The 14,046-nt window shown below is 37.8% G+C and overlaps 1 long non-coding RNA gene and 1 pseudogene across 2 annotated transcripts; one reads left to right on the top strand and one right to left on the bottom strand.

Annotated features, from left to right (window-relative positions):
• Positions 1 to 425: 425 nt before the first annotated feature.
• LOC149226084 (cytochrome P450 720B2-like) lies at positions 426 to 4,078 on the top strand (annotated as a pseudogene). The gene is made up of 9 exons (XR_016247716.1): positions 426 to 688; positions 932 to 1,259; positions 1,949 to 2,098; positions 2,183 to 2,419; positions 2,534 to 2,626; positions 2,904 to 2,982; positions 3,196 to 3,323; positions 3,434 to 3,552; positions 3,674 to 4,078. The product of XR_016247716.1 is annotated as a cytochrome P450 720B2-like (transcript).
• A 1,647-nt stretch (positions 4,079 to 5,725) lies between these two features.
• LOC149226083 (uncharacterized) lies at positions 5,726 to 12,622 on the bottom strand. The gene is made up of 10 exons (XR_016247715.1): positions 12,461 to 12,622; positions 12,287 to 12,355; positions 12,143 to 12,195; positions 11,967 to 12,053; positions 11,316 to 11,368; positions 9,180 to 9,898; positions 8,616 to 8,810; positions 8,285 to 8,509; positions 7,325 to 7,522; positions 5,726 to 6,317 (listed from the first exon to the last, which is right to left on the bottom strand). It is a non-coding gene; the product is annotated as an uncharacterized LOC149226083 (long non-coding RNA).
• Between the last annotated feature and the right edge of the window lie 1,424 nt (positions 12,623 to 14,046).

Below are 14,046 nucleotides of genomic sequence, written 5' to 3'. Positions count from 1 at the left end.
TTGTGTAAAAAGGAGAATTAGTGTTGTGTGTAAAAAAAAGGTTCTCCTTTTGTAATGAAGTTTATATAGATTTCACATCAAATCTAATAAATTTTGAAATTCTGGGGTACATTTTGAAATTCTGGCGTAAAGTAGAAAACGATAGCACACCAACGCAATGTAACCATCAAACTGGAACCATTTGCAAGTGGTTGCTCAGGCTGGCATTAGGATCACAAGGTTATTCAGTCAGATGGTGTACTGGTTTCAGGATGAATTAGCCCGTGCACACAACAAAAAGGAGAATCCAATCAAAGTAGTGGGCGGAGCATGGGAAGTGGACAAAAACATTTGGAATCCTATGCCAGAATACGGAATCGTAGGGGACAGTGGGGACCAATCTAAGCGTAGCGTATATTAATTGATAAGCCCATTTATAGCATTCAAAGTGAGAGAAGGGATAGTTGTGCTCCGAGGAAAGCATTGAATTGGGGATAATGCCGGAATTATGGCTGGTGGGCTTCGTCTGTTTCGTTCTGACGATGTTACTGCTTCAACTCTACAGAATAGTGTGGAGGGAGGACAGTCGAGGCCACAATTTGCCTCCCGGTTCCAGTGGGTGGCCATTGATTGGAGAGACCTTGAGCTTCATGCGAGGGATTAATTCCAGTTCTCAACCACGCCAATTCATTCAAGATCGAGAGCAAAGGTACTGTTAATTCTTTAGAAAATCTATGAATTCTTTAAGCATTCTTTAGAAAATCTATGCATTTTTAAAGCATTCTTTAAATTCTTTAATGCATTCTTTAATTTTAATGTTCAAGATCGAGAGCTAAGGTACTCTTAGTTTTAACGTTCAAGATCGAGAGCTAAAGTACTGTTAATTTTAACATTGGCGCGTATTTTATAAATCAAATACAATATGTGAATTCTGTGAACGCGAACTGCGCAGGTATGGGAAGATATTCAGAACAAATTTGTTTGGAAGATCTCGAATGATTGTGTCTGTGGACCCAGAATTCAACAAGTATATTCTGCAACACGAAGGCAGGCTGGTTCAATCCAGCTATCTGAGACCTTTTCGAAAACTCATCGGCAAATACGGTTTGCTTTCGGTGTACGGAGATCTCCAGAAGAAGCTCCACGGAACGGCCGTAAATTTCCTGAGGTTCGAGAGGCTGAGTGTGCACTTCATGGAGGACATACAGAACCTTATGCACAGCACCTTCGCCCAGTGGCAAGCCAAGGGGCATATCCATCTTTATCATGAGTGCCATCAGGTGAGCACCATCAAGAAACCGATTCCAAAAATATGAATAAGCATTCTTTGAAGTTTAGAAAATCTATCCATTCTTCAAGCATTTTTTAAGTTCTAGAGAAGTTGTGTATTTTTTTGAATTTTAGAAAATATACAACTTTCTGAATTTTAGGAAATCTGTATATTTAAAGAAAACTTCCTGATGTAACTGTGTATAGGAACATGCTCTCAATTCTTAGGGTAGACTCTCCATCAGAAAAATTTCACAATCCCATACACAATTCCATCAGGAAAATTTCTTCAAATATAAATAACTATGAAAATCTTCGATCTATACATTCTTTAAATTTAAATGCATTCTTCAAATTCTAAAAAAATCTATACAGTTTTTGAATTTTACAAAATCTATGCATTCTTTAAGCATTCTTTGAATTTTAGAAAAATCTATGCATCCTTTAAGCATTCTTTAAATTCTAGAAAAGCTATGCACTCTTTAAGCATTCTTTAAAGTGCAGAAAAGCTACGCATTATTTAAGCATTAATCTTTATGGATTTATTAAACATTTATCGAAATCAAACCAAATTGAACTACGAAACCTGCCTTTTATTACTGGTATCAGATTGGATTTGTCTCCCATGTGGTATGTATGGTGGTGAACTAACTGTTTTCCGTTTAAATTGGATTTGTCTCACATGTGATATTTGTTACAGTTTGTTCTGAACTTGATGGCAAAACAATTGCTGGACTTATCTCCGTCCAAGGAGACGGAAGAGATCGGTAAAGCATTCGGCGATTTTTCTAAATCTTTCGTTGTCCTTCCCATTAGAATCCCGGGTACAGCGTACTGGAAAGGATTGAAGGTACTCAATACTTTTCTCCCTTATTTTACTGATAACTAATTTAATTGGTTCTTACCGGATGAGTAATGACTAGTATCGCTGCAGGCCAGAGATTTTCTGATGAAAAAGATTTATGCGAGTATAAAGTACAGAAGGGAGCATCCAGAAGTTGTCCATAATGATTTCTTAGGAGAACTCTTGAAAGAAGACTTGCATTCAGAAGAAATTATAGCAGATTTTGTACTGTTCCTGCTCTTCGCTGGTCACGAGACCTCAGCCTCAACGATGGCATTTGCTATCAAATTTCTCACGGACTGTCCCCAGGCACTTCGGGAGCTGAAGGTGTGTCAATGTATTATAAATAAAAGCATTTCATATTTCGTATTGGTATTGGTATTCTAAATAAAAGCATTTCATATCTTGGACTGCACTGATGGTGGAATATGCACCACACAGGCGGAACACAACGCTCTGTTAAAGAGAAAGGGGAGTCCAAGAAACCAAAACCTCACTTGGGATGACTACCAGTCACTGAAATTCACCCAGTGTGTATGTAATTAGTTACTGCTTTCATGACAAACCATACGATTTCTGTTTGGTGATAGGTTGTTAGAATTTTTTTATCCTCGTTACAAATTTTGTAACATATGTTTATATATATAAATGAATTCATGAAGATCATTTAAAATTTCCCCGTAGCTTTTATCAGTTTGTGTTGCCTTAGGTTTTTTTTCTCAGTTACCCTGAACTTTGATATTTGTTATATTTGAGACCAGATATATGGTGTCGAGATGATTGATCGTGTTTGTATTTGTTCAATTCCCAGGTCATAAATGAAACACTTCGTCTCGCCAACGTTGCTCCAGCGGTTTTCAGAGAAGCAAAAGAAGACATTAAAATTAAAGGCATTTAATAATATGTTTTTACTCTTCTTGGTTGATATTCATGTTTCTAGTGAAATTTACAATTTTATACATATATAGTAAGGCTTACAATTATTTATATATAATTTTTCTGTAAGGTTTGAAATGTATAAAATCTCAACTGATACTTCCAATTCCAGCATTTCTTTTAATTTTTTCGGTGCAAATCTGATCATCATAAACTTGTGTTCTCAGGAGGCTTTGTGATTCCAAGAGGGTGGACAGTCTTGGTGCTTCTGAACGGCATCCATCTGGACGACAAGTACCATTCTTCTGCGCTCACATTTGACCCATGGCGTTGGCAACAGATTCTGGAAAATAATGTAATTAATTAGTATCAAAACCGTCGCTTCATGTTTTGTGGAACCCCAATTCTCTTAGTAATCTTTCTGTGTCTAATTCTGTTAGTAATCTTTCGGACTTTATATTGCAGGAGCTCTAAAAGAACCCCTCTTTTATGCCTTTTGGAGGGGGGCTCAGGCTCTGTCCAGGAATGCATCTGGCAAAACTTGAGCTGGGCCTCTTTCTCCATCACTTCATCACCAAATTCAGGTCATGTGCTTCATTCTTATACTTCATTCACAGCAAGATAAATAACACATCAATTTTATGAACGCTGTACATGTACATTGTATTTTACAAGAATGTGCTAAAATTGTCTTAATATTTGCAGATGGGAGCCACTGGATGATGATAAGATCTCCTACTTTCCTGTTTCTCACCTGACTAAAGGCTTTCCGACCCGTCTACATCCTCAAGAACAAATGGATGATTAATCGCATTATAATAGGATTTGATTGATGCAGTATGGAGTACTAGAAACAGTAAATAAGTTTGAAAGAATGGATAATTAATCGCATTATAATAGGATTTGATTCATGCAGTGTGGAGTATTAAAAACAGTAAATAAGTATGAAGCTTAAAACAATAATTGCCCCGCTGTGGACATATAAATATCATGTCTGTTGGTGTGAGTAGATTTCAAGCATATTTATGTATTTCCTGTATTGAAGCGCGAGGACTTTGATTTTCATGGGGATAAGGTATTAATCAGCTATTATTGCATATCCTTATTTAAGTAAGGTTCCACGTGACAAAAAAGTTGTTTAAGCAAGGTTCCAAGTTGTGGATATATTCAGAAATAAATCGTAATTGAAAAACAAAAACAAAAAAGAAATTCATAACCAATGGAGACAAAGACATGTGATACATGTGATTATGGAATGCATTCACATATGGAACACGTAGCTAAATTATTGCATTTTGAAAAATTTACTGATTTGAGAAGTTGCAAAGTGTTATATTAACAACGCAGCGAAGTGTGCTTTTCTTTCGTTCCCAATATAAAGAGTATACTAGCAATTGTCCCAAAAGGTACAAAGAGAGGCCGATAGGATTATTAAATTAGAGTTGTTGAATTTCTCTAAAAGAGATATTGGTTGAAGCCTACAAGGAGCAAAGAGATTTGATGTTTGGAGTTCAATGCAGTTCTGCCATGCAGACATACACTTAAATCGCTACTAGACTTATGATATAGACAAAGTTAAAGTAAAGTGGTATAAAAGAGAATGTATCAAGCTAAACCACAAGTTACACATCTTCAGACCTAAAAAAGTACATAACAATGGTCTGGCAAATCAGTAGCGATATCATACTTACTTTTCCTTCCACATACATACAATTGCTCCAAAGGCAAGGACAAGAAAATTTTCAGCTCTAGTGAGCACCAGTGGGTCACTAAAACGAGTGACCACAAGAAGAGACACAATTGGATTAATTGAAAGAAAATACAGAGTTGCTAATTAGAAATCTATTGTCAAACACTATTGTTCTCATAAGTAGTGTTTGTTATCACATGCGTTTACAGTGGCCATTCAAGTTTCAATTTTATTAGATCAATTAGAACTTGTTTTGGTTCACAATCAATATTTTCTATTCAACTATATGTGTTTTATGTTTTGCAGATAACATAAAGAACAAAACAGTAAATCTCATCCTCTCATCCATAATCACTATTAAGTTGTTTACATATTTTACTCTTCAGTGAGCCAATGAAGTGTAATTAAGATGGCCATCATTCCAATGTCAGCCAATGGAGTGTAACCATAAACTCATCCAATAGAGATCAACCACAAGAATAATGTCAAGCTGTATCATCCAGCAATAAGTTTTTCTTTTCAATTAAGAAGCTACCAGTTCTTTTGCTGTCGCATAAAATATAAATTGAGGAGTTAAAAGACACTAGGGCCATTATAGCTAAATATGCATCAAGCTTTAGTGCTTCACCTGACCAGAATGCAAAAAGAAATGCTACAACGCAGTAGCAATGGATTCATCAGTGAAAATTGGCCAGACTTTAATTAATTCACAAAAACGTTGAATGATATCAATTGTTCAAAAATTTTAAACAAGTAAAGAAACACAAGAGAAAAGACAAGAAATGCTCGCCAAAAGACAAGAGATGTGCAAATGATTAAATTAGTTACTAAGGTGTGTTGAAATGCCTTAAAAAGTGCTTATAGACTTTAACTATATTTATTAAGGTCCCCAACTGGAATTTTCAAAGCAGAAGGTTTTGCCCCTAGGTTTGTTATTATCATGTTCTTGTTCTCTAAAAGTTTGCTCCAAGTAGATCAAGTGGGCAAGGGACTTTACATGGACTCCACTCAACTTCAGACACAGCTTCAGCCATTATGCAGAGTGATTGAAATTGAACACAACTAAGTAGTGACATTGGCTCACAGTAATACACCAAATATAAAATATTGAAGCTTTTACAGAAGCAAGCAGTAAGAAAAATTATGAAGCTCAGAGAAGTAGATTTAAAATCTGGACTGCTATTTGATACCAAATCATCATCAACTCCAAGCATTGCAAGTGATAGATGAGTTTGGATGTCACAACTCCCAGAGTTTGCTCCAGATACATTCTCAATCAATTCATTTAATTCCATGGACATTGTCAATTACCTCTTGGTCCAATAAGGTAGATCATCTCCTTCTCCTCGTAGTAATTTCAACAATTTTCCTTCAACCGATCATTTTGGGTGCCTTTTTGAGGGACTGGAGAATAACGAAGATGAGCCTAAGAAGGACAATGACGATCAAGAAAGGTAGAGACCATCATCCATTGTCTGCAGTTCTATAAAATAAAGAACATGACAAATATTTTAAGCGATAAGATAATGTCTGCTACTCAGGCACTGCATCAATGTATATTTTATTGTTCTCATCAATCTCCCCACTGATGAGCATCCAAGATAGCAGAGTGAGAACTTTACTTTTCAACCATCGTCACAAGGGGCGAGCACCATAAACCTGCAAGTACCACGTTACCACGTTATCCATTTAGAGGTTTTAAATGAGAATCCCCAACTAGTCTTGCATTTTACTCACAAATTTTGACCTAAATTACCCGTAAACCACAAAGGCTAATAATGATCATGCCTGCTTCACTAGTATTAACAAGTAAACAATGCATTAATTTATATTAATCAGCAAACACACCAAAAACATCCCTTTACTATATACTTTGAACTAAGTTCGCCGAGTACGCAGAGACAGGCAGCACCCCATTTTTAAAGTTCAAGTGCCAGAGGAAAATGTTAAAATTTAAAGAACAGAACTGAAATTTATATCGATGGGATCCATACAGAAGGAAGAAGATCATGTGAAAATTAGAAACTCCGAAACTGAATGTGAAAATTGAGAAAATTGAAAATCTCAGAAAGCAACTCTGTAAACTGAAGAGTTCACAGCTCTTAAAGATCAACCGTTGGCCACCACAACCAACTGCCAGCAAAAATATCAGACTAAAATTACTCCCTAGACAGGTTCATGCAAAATATATGATAGACCATTGAAAATATGAGAAAATGAAATTGTAAACTGAAAAGTCCTGCGCTTTTAATATTCACTGTTGGCCACCACAACCAAAACTCTGGAAAACATCAAACTCCTAGAATAACTTTCCACACAGGTTTATATGACAGGGCATGGAAAATAGAAATAAGACCTTGAATAAAATCATTGTACATGGAGAACACCGAGCAAACATTATGAATGAAAAATACCAGGCATCAGAATAGATCATATAAATCGCAATTCTAGATTGTTTCAAAGGGAGGTAAGTCCAATTTAGTGAGGGAACCCTAACTCAACATCTCTTACGATGTGGAGACATGTGTCCAAGGAGTGGGTCATGTCCCCTGCAATAGGGAAAGGGAGGACTGGTGAAGGAGATGCAGTGTCAAGTTTATTAGGGTAGGGGGCACATCCCCTGGCAAGTTAGACTGAATAAAACAAGAAACAAAGTGATTACTTACAGGATCATAGGCTTCGTGAACAAGAAGATCCAGAGCGGCATCTGTAAACCCTAAAGCAACACCTCTCTCTGCAAGACGAATTGCTACATCTTTCATCTGTAGTCTAGCAACTTTCTTGAGCTCATCATGAGAAAGAGGATCAAATACAACTATCTCATCAAGTCTATTCAATAACTCTGGCCTGAAATGTCTTCTAACCTGCAACAATATTCAAAGGCATGTCAAAGCACCGCAGCCAACTTCGTGATAAAATTATATGAAAAAGATGCATACACAGAGTCCAGGAATGCGTGTGCATACTTCTTGCATGACATTCTCTCTTGCGGTTTTTATTGTTGTGTGGCCAGACAATGCAGCAAGCAAGTGCTCTGCTCTAAGGTTGGATGTCATGATAATGACTCTGTTTGAGAAACTAACAGTGCGACCTTGGCAGAAAATATGTAGGGAAACCAAACAACGGAAGCAAGGAACACAACTGACTGGCAGTATTTACAGAATAGACTGTTTACATGACTAAAACTGGGAGGACTATAACACAAGGCAGAGTCTCCCTTGCTCTTTTCAACATTCCTATAGTCTTCTCACAACACTAAATTTTTAGAAACAGTGCAGTGCTTTCTTTCCCTTGCCACAATTCAATTTTGATGAAAAAAAAAACCATCTGCATGAAAAACTGCCTATTAAACAGTTACCCCTCCTTCCTTTTAGCTGCAATATGGGCAGATTCTCTCATGATTTTTTCAGTTACATGCTCAATAGAAATTTGGAAGCAAGTCATATGTTTCTTTTAACCAGTGTGGGTCGGCCACGTCCACTACAAGCCTAGATTTGCAATAATGACAACTTAAATATTTAACATAAGGATATCCTGATAATAATTTCCAACCACATGGCAAAGTGACAAAACATGTGTTTAACAAGGCAATCCTTATTCTCATGGAAAAGCATTGGAGAGGTTACCTCACTTTCTATCAAAAATAGATATAAATGACAGTACCAATCCACAGAAGTGATGTTTGAAAGCATTTCTTCAACGAGTACAGCTGCAGAGTCTGAAAGACTGGCCTGCGTAGTTTAGCACTCCCACACATATTCCATGTTCCCACCAGCTTTCATAGTGCATGTGTTTACAAGGCGCTTGCAATTCTTGCATGGATCATTGACAGATCTATGTTACTTTTGACACTGAGCCCAAGTAAAAAAATTAAAACGAGTTATACATAACACAAGAATAATACCTTTCACATTTTAGTTGATTCCATTTATCTCAATCAACTCATGCATAGCATACCTGTATAGAAAGTCACCAGTGGAAGCTATCCTTCCAGAAATCCATTCAGGAGCTATTTGTCCAAGGAGGTGCAACTGCTCCTCAACTTCACCTGCGAGTACAAAATATTAAGCATCCAATCATCTGCTGACGCATATTAGCAGCAGATACACCCGACTTGCACTCCTCTATCGTCTTCAACTCTTTTTCATAGACCTACAAAGTTACAAACAGTCTTTAGTACTCAAAGGGGAAAATTTTACTCAGAAGCTCAAAAAACTTTACAATTTCAAAGTGACCTGCAGTATGATCTCTGCTACAATATATTTTGACGTATAACATGCATTCAGTTTACAACACAGCATGCAACCAACCCAGAATCAGCCAGAGCAGATAAAGTATTAGCAACTACAAAGAACATCACAAAGAAAAGTCATTGCAATTTGACATGATATGCCAATGCAATTTCCAAGGCACTAACGAACATGGGGTAAAGCTTGGTCTGAAAAGCAATTTAATGTCATTGACTTGAATCAACTAATTATGAACAAAGTAAAACCACGAAAGATAATGACAAGAACTTACCTCTTGCAACACTGGCATTATGATGGAGTCAATGATTTCCTGATCTGATTGAGACATTCCATCGATATGTATCTTGCAAGCCTCCTGAATATTGTTACTTGTCTTTTCAGCTGGCTCTGAAACATTCGATTCTCTACCAATGTCCAGCTTGCAAGGTTCAGCATTGCTTTTCTTAGGAGATCGTAAGCACAGTAGGCTTGTTTCAGAGCAATTCTTAGTTGTGTCAACTTGCAGTGTCTGGGATTCATCTACACCGAATCTGAATTGCTTTGAACTTTGAAGCATGCAAGGGTGGAGTATTAGGGAACCCTTTCACTGGAGTGTTCTCCAAGCTGAATGTTTTTCTATCATGCTGAGGATATGTAGAGTTTTGCATCACCTTCTCATTCTTTTTCGATATGGCAAATGGATTTGCAGCCCTCCTCAAAGGTGATGACTTAAATGAATCCACAGAGTTACCCCATTCACCGGATTTGGCAGGTGTAGAGAGTACAAGGGACTGTGGAGATTGAAAACCTTGAGTGAGGTCATCATCCAAATTGGCTTCCTCTGCCTTCCTTTTCAGAGGTGTTGAACGGGTTCCAGGCTGCTCACAAGCAAGAGGAGCGGAGGAATCTTTTTCTGATCTGTTAAAAGCTATTGCTGCCCCAAAACTGTTTACTGTTTATACCCTTTTCCATAAGTAGGATACATACGCAGCGACATTTTTCACTCAAACCCTGAAAAAGAACAAGCCTTCAGGGAATTTCGTCTGGATCTTTTATCATTAATGTAAACAAAGAAACACAATCTATAAATTCCCACTGTTTTCTTGAAAAAGGAATCAGAAGAATTTACATTTTAAATGGCAGAAGGGATGAGTGGTGCAACCACAGAAACAGTCAAGCACAACTTTACCTTAATCTGGTCTCGTGCCATTGTCTGTAACACCCTTGGTTGAAACTAATTTCAACTGTGAGACAGTTATGACAGTTACCCCCTTCTTGCTGATAAAAGAGGGATCTCAAGGGAAAGAAGGGTTCTTCTTTCTGAAAAGTCCAAGGGGACAGAAAGAAAGGTCTGTGGAACTGGGAGGACGCTGCCAAGGAGTAATTCCTGTGCTGGGCATGTGCCAGTATAGACTCCGGAACAGATCATATTCAGATGGTATTGGCTGGACGGTGGTGCTGATGCTAGATTCTTGAGTCTGACAAGATGTACATACTGCTCTGGAGTGGAAGCTCGGGAGAAGAGGACGTAATTGCCCTTCTCACAGTAGGTAGGGACGATCAGATTCAGTCTTACAGTAATTCTGGAGAATCGAGTGAACAATTAAGTAGTAGCTGCTTATGTTTCTTGTGTTCACTTTTGTTTTAATGAAGTAATGAGTTAATCCTGGAATCCTACTTCCTTCTGTGAAATGTTTTTGAGATTTTTTGAGATAAGCATAATGATTATAGATGGAATAATGAGCGAAGCCTGGAATCCTACTTCTGTGAATTATTTTTGAGATAAGCATAATGATTATAGATGGCAAATTTCTATTAATCCTAGAATTAATAATGTGGATGATGGAAGGTAATAATCTTGAACAATAATTAAGTTGCTGCAGTGCAGTGTGGGTCATCTGCTAAGGCCCAGAATGAGACCCTTAGAAACAAACGGAAAAATATCTTCCATTTAATTACCGTAGTAAGGAAACAGTTACCTCAGCAGATAACAATTAGACTGGGTTGTTGAGTTAGGCTAAGGGAAAACATTACGCGTGAAAGAACCTGTAAAGTTCTGGGTGAACAAGTTTGGGTGACTGCTCTTCCCTGTTATCAAATTATTCCTATTAAGCTTGTTTTAAAAATTATCCCCCAGGAATGGTGGAAAAGATTACCCAACAGGGATAAACATAAAGATTGTAAAATCTATGACATCAGATCCAGAACAAGGCTGGCAAGATAGGGTAACGAGTAATTTCTTGATTTAGGAATTTGTTAACTAAAATAAAAAAGTGGAAAACAATTTAAAAGAAAAAAAAATAGAACTAAATAAAAAAATAGAACTATTTACCAGCAGCATGCTTAAATAATCTATTGCAGAAATTAAATAGAAATTAGATCAATGTTATGGATTATTTGTACAACAGAGGATCGAAAAGGTTGAGACCTGGCAACTGAGGGGTAATAGAAGCCGGGTCCGGTCCTCTTCCAAACTCGATTCTGGATACAAACAAACAAATGTGGAACGAAAACACCGTTTGGTACAGCCAAGAAATTCTCAGAAACCAATTCAGAAATGTTACAGACGCACAGGTAAACTTGCCCACTAAATTCCATGAATATCAATGGCGCTTTATGTAAATTCACGACAGTGGTTGATAACTAAGGAAACTTTTTACATTCAAACAGTCGAACATATGTGGATTGAACCCTCAACATTTCAAGAATCCGCTCTCATGTTCAGACGCATGAAAAACTTTAATACATGCTATAACTAAAACCCGTAAGAACGAATTGGGGTTAAACCCAGAAAAAGTTACCATATAGAGAAGGGGAAACATAGATTAATTTGTATTGTTTAAAAGACATTGCAACAGGATTGCTCATTCCAGTAATGAGAGTAATATGGCAGCCGAATCACCTATTCGGTTCTCAGTTCATACAATTACTGTCTTGTAACCCTAAGCTAGAAGCAGAACAACATTATCAATTGAAATGTCGGCAAGACCGGCCATAGATTAACTCTATTTAATCATCTCCGGAAGTTCAAAAGGTGACTTTGCGTAAAGAAAAACCCTCAGTGACTAGAGTAACCAACCTGGAGCATGGAAGAGAAAAATCATAAGTGGTTGCCACTGCAGGACTCCGAACTGTTGAGAAAAGGAGTTGCTGGGCGATACTTAACCTGCAATCAGATTTAAGAGTCAAGTTAGAGAAATTCCAGCGGAGACTGTTAAAGAAGTAAAGAAAAACAGGCCTGTAACAATATAGTACCTGTAGAGTGGTGGTGGGGTCACAATGCACGCCTGAGTCAGTGAAACAAGACTCTGTAATTAAATGCCATAAGCATTTATCAGTTTCCTTTCTCTTGCAAAGGATTCGATACTGTTTCCAGAGAAAACGGTTTCCAACCATTACCTGAGGAAGGAAGCTGACCATAGCCTTTCCTTCACCTGTGGATGCAAGGCCGAAACCTGTAAGAACCCCCTGCATTGACAGTGCAACAAATTAGGGCTTCTAAATAGATATAACCGTCAACGAGGGAAAAATCAGGAAGTCTAATCTCTTCAAAATATACAACAGGCAACATACTCGGTATAGCTGCAAACGAGACAACCAAACTTGCAGGTTGCAGAGTGTTGTTGGGCAGAGTTTCGACAATCCACCGCACCGCACCACACGCAGGTTGTTGGGCAGAGGTTCCACAATCCACGGATTAACAGCGCATACAGGGTCATTAACAAATGCGAAACTGCAAAGATGAAAAAATGCCAGGTGTCAACCTTAGAATGAAAGGGACGACGAAAGTCTCTTTCAAAGGGAAGGCCTATCGGCCTAATTATCTCGAGTTTTTGCATAACATTTAAAATAGAGGGAAAGCCTATCGGCCTAATTATCTCGAGTTTTTGCATAACATTTAAAATAGAATAATGGTGAGATGTAGAAATCTGCCGATGATTTGATATGTTGATATCAATGGTGGCCTTGAATAATAATGTCAAGCCATGAAATTTATATATTTTCAACTCCTTAGTCATTTCGAACGAGATTTTACATATTTATAAAGATATCAAATAGGAAACTCAATTACCTTCCCTAGGTTCAGATAGCATTAACACTGAAATTATTAAACATTACTATTTCAATTTTAGCAAAACTATTTTTTTTTTATAATTTCTATGGACTGATTTATTAAAAAAATTGTTTAAATGAAGACTTATATTTAAAAAAAAATAAGCTTTAGCTTTGTGCTCTCTCTCGCGAAGACGAAGGAAGGTAGTGCGATGGCAGGGTCAGCGATTATTCCCTCTCCAGTTGATATGATCTAGACATCAGATCCAACACAAGTGTCATCGCTAGGACATGAACCCGCTACGGACGGATCTCATAACGGAGTCATTGTGTTAGTGATCTGATAATCACCCTATGAGTGACCTCACTTAAGGATTTATTAAATAAATGTATTACATACTCATGTTCTGGTGTGTGTGTCTATGTTATTGAAGCAACAGATCGATCAGATTACCAATATGTAGACAATTGAAATGGAAAGACAACAGAGAAATACAGTAAGCAATTACAAGAACACAAGAAATTAATAAGGAGTTCAACCTATCCTTCAGGGCTACATCTCCGGTCCAGCTTTCGGTGGTGGTCTTATTTTATTGTGTCTTAAGTAGAGAATTATAATGCAGGAGCTCAATATGAGTCACTTGAAACAGATTTCCTTGGCAGGGTGGCTCTTGGATTCCCCAAGCCACCGGAGTGCACAGAGTCTATTGCCTACCATCTCTGTGACCTTCTGGTCTATAATGGAGAGAGCCCAATGTGGTGTTCGGTCCAGACAGATCCTCTCTGGGATGGCTTGAATCTCTCAAGCTCTCTTGAGCTTGATGTTATCTTTGGTCAGCTCGGCCCTCTATCTTCTGTCTTCTGCTTTTGCTTCATTGTTCTTTGTGTTCTGTCCTCCTCTCGGGGTTCTGATCTCTCTGTCTTTTGTCCTCCTCTTGAGACTTTCTCTCTTCTCTAGCTGTGTTTTCTGTCTCTGTTCATGGCTTTGAAGCCATTCGTTCCCATGCCTGTTCGGTTCCTCTTCCGCCTCCATCGAATCGCCTTCTGCAGCTGCGCTTGGAGTTCCCTGTTCGACGTCATCATCAGTGCTCAGGGAGTGGCCACAT

The sequence above is a fragment of the Pinus tabuliformis genome, chromosome J (genome assembly GCF_031772625.1).
Source record: "Pinus tabuliformis cultivar Carrire ecotype Pingquan chromosome J, CPIR1, whole genome shotgun sequence".
Lineage (NCBI taxonomy): Eukaryota > Viridiplantae > Streptophyta > Pinopsida > Pinales > Pinaceae > Pinus > Pinus tabuliformis.
This window is presented reverse-complemented; position numbering and strand designations above follow the sequence as displayed.